We start from the raw sequence: 6,804 nt of genomic DNA, 5'->3' as shown, positions 1-6,804 counted from the left end.
AGTCTTTTGTAGACCCTTTTGGGTCTTCTAGGTATAGAATCATGTCATCTGCAAATAGTGATAATTTAAGTTCTTCCTTTCCTATTTTTATGGCTTTAATTTCTTTTGTCTGTCTAATTGCTCTGGCCAGTGTTTCGAGAACTATATTGAATAGAAGTGGTGAGAGAGGGCATCCCTGTCTTGTTCCAGATTTTAGGGGGAATGCCTTCAATTTTTCTCCATTGAGAATGATGCTAGCCTGAGGCTTAGCATAGATAGCTTTTACAATGTCGAGGTAAGTTCCTGTTATCCCTAGTTTTTCTAATGTTTTGAACATAAAGGGATGCTGTACTTTGTCGAATGCTTTTTCTGCGTCTATCGAGATGATCATATGGTTCTTATCTTTAAGTCTATTGATGTGGTGAATAACATTTATTGATTTCCGTATATTGAACCATCCTTGCATCCCAGGGATGAATCCTACTTGATCATGGTGCACAATTTTTTTGATGTGCCTTTGTATCCAATTCGCGAGAATTTTATTGAGGATTTTTGCATCTAGGTTCATCAGAGATATTGGTCTATAGTTTTCTTTCTTTGAGGTGTCTTTGTCTGGTTTGGAATCAGGGTGATGTTGGCCTCATAGAATGAATTTGGCAGAGCTCCTTCTTTTTCTATTTCCTGAAATAACTTGAAAAGTATTGGTATTAATTCTTCCTTAAAGGTTTTGTAAAACTCTGCTGTATACCCATCCGGTCCTGGGCTTTTCTTGGTTGGAAGTCTTTTGATTGCTTCTTCTATTTCATCTATTGTTATTGGTCTGTTTAAGTTGTGAGTATCCTCCTGACTCAGTCTGGGCAAATCATATGACTTAAGGAATTTATCGATGTCTTCACTATCTTCTATTTTATTGGAATATAGGTTTTCAAAATAATTTCTAATTGTCTTCTGTATTTCTGTAGCATCTGTTGTGATATTGCCTTTTTCATCCCGTATGTTAGTAGTTTGAGTTCTCTCTCTTCTTCTCTTCGTTAGCATGGCTAAGGGTCTGTCGATCTTATTTATTTTTTCAAAGAACCAACTTTTAGTTTTGTTAATTTTTTCAATAGTTTCTTTTGTTTCAATTTCATTGATTTCCGCTCTGATTTTAATTATTTCTTGCCTTCTGCTACATTTGCTGTTGTTTTGCTCTTCCTTTTCTAGGGCTTTGAGATGAAGTGTGAGCTCATTTATTTGTTGGTTTTTCCTTTTTTTGAGGAATGACCTCCAAGCGATGAATTTCCCTCTTAAAACTGCTTTCATTGTGTCCCATAGATTCCGATATGTTGTGTCTGTATTTTCATTTATCTCTAAGAATTTTTTGATTTCCTCCTTTATGTCTTCTGTAACCCATTGATCATTCAGTAACATATTGTTCATTTTCCATGTGATGTAGGATTTTTCCTTCCTTCTTTTATCATTGATTTCCAGTTTCATTCCATTATGATCAGATAAAATGCATGGTATTATCTCCACCCCTGTATAATTACTGAGGGTTGCCCTATGGCATAATATATGGTCTATTTTTGAGAAGGATCCATGTGCTGCTGAGAAAAAAGTATATCCACTTGATGATGGTTGATATATTCTATATATGTCAGTTAAGTCTAGGTTGTTGATTGTGATATTGAGTTCTATATTTTCCTTATTCAGCTTTTGTTTGGAGGATCTGTCCAATTGTGAGAGAGGTGTGTTGAAGTCACCCATAATTATTGTGTTGTGGTCTATTTGATTCTTGAACTTGAGGAGAATTTGTTTTATGAACGTCGCAGCACCATTATTTGGTGCATAAATATTGATAATTGTTATGTCTTGTTGGTGAATGGTTCCTTTTAACAGTATATAATGTCCTTCCTTATCCCTTTTGATTAATTTAGTCTTGAAGTCAATTTTATTCGATATGAGGATGGCCACCCCTGCTTGCTTACGAGGACCGTGTGCGTGGTATATTTTTTCCCAACCTTTCACCTTCAGCCTGTGGATGTCTTTTCCAATCAGGTGTGTCTCCTGGAGGCAGCATATTGTTGGATTTGTTTTTTTAATCCATGTTACCAGCCTATGTCACTTTATTGGAGAGTTTAAGCCATTAATGTTTAGAGTTACTATTGATATATGGTTTGTACTTCCAGCCATGTTTGATTATTTATCTTCTTTTTTTTATTTAATTTAGTTTGTTTCTCCATGGTTAGCTTTCCCCCCGCCCTCTGTCTTTATAGAGGCACTTCCCACTGATGGTTTTGGTTATTGTTTTTCATTTCTTCCTCTTGTAGTGTTTTGCTCAAGATGCTTTGCAATGCTGGTTTTCTGGCTGCAAATTCTTTTAGCTTTTGTTTATCATGAAAGATTTCTATTTTGTTGTCGTACCTGAAGCTTAATTTTGCTGGATACAGAATTCTTGGTTGGCATCCATTGTCTTTCAGGGATTGAAATACGTTGTTCCAGGATCTTCTCACTTTCAGCGTCTCTGATGAAAAATCCGTTGTTAACCTTATTGGTTTACCCCTGAATGTAATCTGCCTCCTTTCTCTTGTAGCTTTTAATATTTTCTCTTTGTTCTGTATATTGGATATCTTCATAACAATGTGTCTTGGCGTTGGTCTACTGTGATTTTGTGTGCTCGGTGTCCTGTATGCATCTACAATTTGTATATCCGTTTCCTTTTTTATTTCTGGAAAGTTTTCTGTAATTATTTCATTCAGCAGGTTACTCATTCCCTTGGTTTGAATCTCTGTACCTTCTTCTATCCCGATGACTCGTAGGTTTGGTTTTTTTATGTTATCCCGTATCTCTTGGATGTTTTTCTCATGGTTTTTAACCAGCCTTTCTGAGTTGGCTAGGCTCTTTTCAAGATGATATATTTTGTCTTCATTATCTGATGTTCTGGCTTCTACTTGCTCCACTCTGTTAGTGATACTCTCAATTGAGTTTTTAATTTGGTTTATCGTTTCCTTCATTTCTAGAAATATTGTTTGTTTTTTTTTTATAATCTCTATCTCCTGATAAAGATGCTTAACTTCTTCTTTTATCTGTCTATGTAATTCATTTTCAAAGTGTTCTTTCACTGTTTGGATTTGCTGTCTCGTATCTTCTTTAAGGTTCCATTCCATCTGTCTAAGGTATTCCTTGAGTTCTTTATATGACCATTTTTCTGCTGACTCTAGTTCCTCCTGAATATTTAGGCTGTCCTTCATTGTTTGTACTCCTTTTCTTCCTTGCTTTTTTATGCTGCTCATGTTACTTCTTGTTCTGTTTGACTGCTGAGTTACTGTTTACTCTTATAGATTTTTTTGATGCTTGGGAGGAAAGATATTAGAAGGGAAGGGAAGAAGTCACTAAAGAGAATGAGAGTAGGCAGGTAGAATTCAAGGAAGGGGGAATAAGAAAATTGAAAAGAAATGAAAAGACAAAAGAAACAAAAATAACAAAGATTAGATAATAAAGAAAGAAAGAAAGAAAAGACGAAAAAAAATTTTAACAAAAATAATAGTGATAATAAAAAATGAAAATTAAAATTTAAAAAATAATAATAATAATAAAATAAAAAAATTTTAAAAAAATTAGAAACATTGAAAAAAAGTTAAAGCACAAGAACAAATAAAAATTGAAAATGAAAGAAAAAGAAGAAAAAAAAAGAAAAAGAAAAGAAAAAAAATGATAATAATAATAATAATAATAAATGCAGTCCTAGAGTTCTGTTAACTTCTCTTCCAGTAGGTGGAGCTGTGCCCACTGGGCCAAGCTTCTCCTCTCAATAGGTGGGAACCATTCACTGTGCAGCAGCTCTTTCTCCTAGACTGGGCGGGTCTCCAATCCTGAGTGTCTAGGGCCTTGTCTTGTGTTTCCTCAAGCCAGGCCGTGCTCACCTGTGGCGCTCACCACAATACTGGCTACACGCCAGGTCTGCTGCTCCTGGGAGCCCTGTTTTCATGAACACCTGGGCTCACTCTCCCTGTTTGCCTCCCTCAGACCCTAAGTTTGTAGAACTTGGGGCTGAGATCCCCCAGCGAATTTGCTTGCCCTCCTGTAGCCACGCCCCCGGTAGCTGGTGCAAGAGACCTCAGTTGTCATCACTGGTGGGAGCGGTAGCCGGGAGTTCTGCGCCGCGAGTCCCGCGCCACTCCTGATTCCCTTGGTCTGGTTATTGCGTTCACAGGAGAGCTGGGAGTGGCCCTTAAGGTTTCCCCGCTGTGTGGAGAGAGATGACTAGGGGATTACACACCTGTCGCGCTGGTTTCAATGCAGTTATCTCCTCCGCCCGTGACGCCATTTCTCTGCCATGGTGGTATCCCATGCAAATGGTGACCGTTCGTTCCCTTTGCCGGGTGACCAATGCAACGGGTGGGTCCTGACTGTCTCTCCCAATCCCCGTTTCAGTCCTGTGGCCACTGCCTATGAAGGCTCGGTTGGCTTTTACCTCTGTAAGTTCCTAAGGGCCGGCCAATTATTTCAGCGGGATCGTTAGTGCTGAGTCACATGAAGCAGGCGAACCGGAGCTTAATTGCCTCTGATTCGGGCTCTGTGTGTGTGTTCTGAGGGGCCCAGCCTGTACACCCCAGATCCACTTCAGCTCAGCATTGCCTAGTGATCCTGAGCAAACAGCATTTAGACAGTTTACGGCTCCCTATGCCCGCGCAGTTGAAGATGTCAGAGACTTGATCTCTCTCCGCCTGCCACCATGTTAGATCACCTCAATGATATTCATATTGCCCTTACAGCTTCCTGGCATAAGCAAGTTCTTGGGATTATACAAACTGCTGCTTCTGTTTCCAGTCCAGATTTCTAGAAATGAAACCCTGCCGCCGTCGCCTCCGTCTCTGGGCCGCGCTCATGAGCGCCGCACTCGTCTGCAACCGTAGCAGAGCCGCCCTGGCCTCCGCAGCTCTTCAGCCCGGTGCCCGGCCCCTGGGGCCCAAGTGGCTGCCGCCACGGCTCTCCGTCCCCCTCCTCCGGAGCATGGGTCCCCTGGCAGGGGGGTGCAGAACGACCCCAGAGCAGGCTCTGCCCGAAGGTGCAGCGGCGAACAGGCCACCGAGGCGCTCGAGGCTGCAGTCCAGCCTTCGGAGGACAGGGCTCGGCATGCAGTCCAGCTCCAACCTCTAGGTGCTGCTGCCGGACAGTGTATACAGAGCCATCAAGACAGCAAGCAGAAAGCAAATGGCGGCTCCCGCGGAGTGGATTTTTGGCACAGAAACCACAGCCCCGCCAACAATCCCAATCCACAAACTCTCCCTGTATAAAAAATATTCAAAAAAAAAGAAAAAAAGGCAGGGCGCACTGAGCTTTCTTTGCCTCAGGTACTTACAATCCACTGCTGATTACACATTCAGCTTCTCTGCCCGGAGCGAAGCGAAAGAGCTTGAAATTTATTGATGTCTTCACTATCTTCTATTTTATTGGAATATAGGTTTTCAAAATAATTTCTAATTGTCTTCTGTATTTCTGTAGCATCTGTTGTGATGTTGCCTTTTTCATCCTGTATGTTAGTAATTTGAGTTATCTCTCTTCTTCTCTTCCTTAGCATGGCTAAGGGTCTGTCAATCTTATTTATTTTCTCGAAGAACCAACTTTTAGTTTTGTCAATTTTTTCAATAGTTTCTTTTGTTTCCATTTCGTTGATTTCCGCTCTGATTTTAATTATTTCTTGCCTTCTGCTACATTTGCTGTTGTTTTACTTTTCCTTTTCTAGGGCTTTGAGATGAAGTGTGAGCTCATTTATTTGTTGTTTTTTTCTTTTATTGAGGAATGACCTCCAGGTGATGAATTTCCCTCTTATAACTGCTTTCATTGTTTCCCATAGATTCCGATATGTTATGTCTGTATTTTCATTTATCTCTAAGAATTTTTTGATTTCCTCCTTTATGTCTTCTGTAACCCATTGATCATTCAGTAACATATTGTTCATTTTCCATGTGATGTAGGATTTTTCCTTCCTTCTTTTATCATTGATTTCCAGTTTCATTCCATTATGATCAGATAAAATGCATGGTATTATCTCCACCCCTGTATAATTACTGAGGGTTGCCCTATGGCATAATATATGGTCTATTTTTGAGAAGGATCCATGTGCTGCTGAGAAAAAAGTATATCCACTTGATGATGGTTGATATATTCTATATATGTCAGTTAAGTCTAGGTTATTGATTGTGATATTGAGTTCTATAGTTTCTTTATTGAACTTTTGTTTGGAGGATCTGCCCAATGGTGAGAGAGGTGTGTTGAAGTCACCCATAATTATTGTGTTGTGGTCTATTTGATTCTTGAACTTGAGGAGAATTTGTTTTATGAACGTCGCAGCACCATTATTTGGTGCATAAATATTGATAATTGTTATGTCTTGTTGGTGAATGGTTCCTTTTAACAGTATATAATGTCCTTCCTTATCCCTTTTGATTAACTTAGTCTTGAAGTCGATTTTATTCGATATGAGGATGAAAAATATGGAACGCTTCACGAATTTGCGTGTCATCCTCACGCAGGGGCCATGCTAATCTTCTCTGTATCATTCCAATTTGAGTATATGTGCTGCCGAAGCGAGCACAACTTACAAATTTTAATATCAATTGTTTCAGTAAGCTATTATGGTTATGTATGAAAATACTACTAAATTTTAAAATAGATGTATGAATTGACTGTTGCAAAGTAGTAGACAACCTGGAAACTCAGAAGCATAGAACAATAAGCATTATTATGGCTCATGGGTCTGTGGTTCTTTGAGACAGTTTTGCTAATTGGCTAAGTCTGCCCATCTCTTGTGAGCTTGTTTGCGCACCGGCAGTCAGGTGGCCA

General features: G+C 39.5%; 1 non-coding gene across 1 annotated transcript; it reads right to left on the bottom strand.

Annotated features, from left to right (window-relative positions):
- Nucleotides 1-6,449: 6,449 nt before the first annotated feature.
- On the bottom strand, nt 6,450-6,556 carry LOC124101051 (U6 spliceosomal RNA). Its single transcript, XR_006854515.1, has one exon. It is a non-coding gene; the product is annotated as a U6 spliceosomal RNA (small nuclear RNA).
- Between the last annotated feature and the right edge of the window lie 248 nt (nt 6,557-6,804).

Source organism: Marmota monax, unplaced genomic scaffold (genome assembly GCF_021218885.2).
Source record: "Marmota monax isolate L192 unplaced genomic scaffold, Marmota_monax_Labrador192_F-V1.1 WCK01_AAM20220418_F8-fsc00287, whole genome shotgun sequence".
Taxonomy (NCBI): domain Eukaryota; kingdom Metazoa; phylum Chordata; class Mammalia; order Rodentia; family Sciuridae; genus Marmota; species Marmota monax.
Note: the sequence above shows the minus strand (reverse complement) of the source record. Positions and strands in the feature narration are given on the sequence as shown.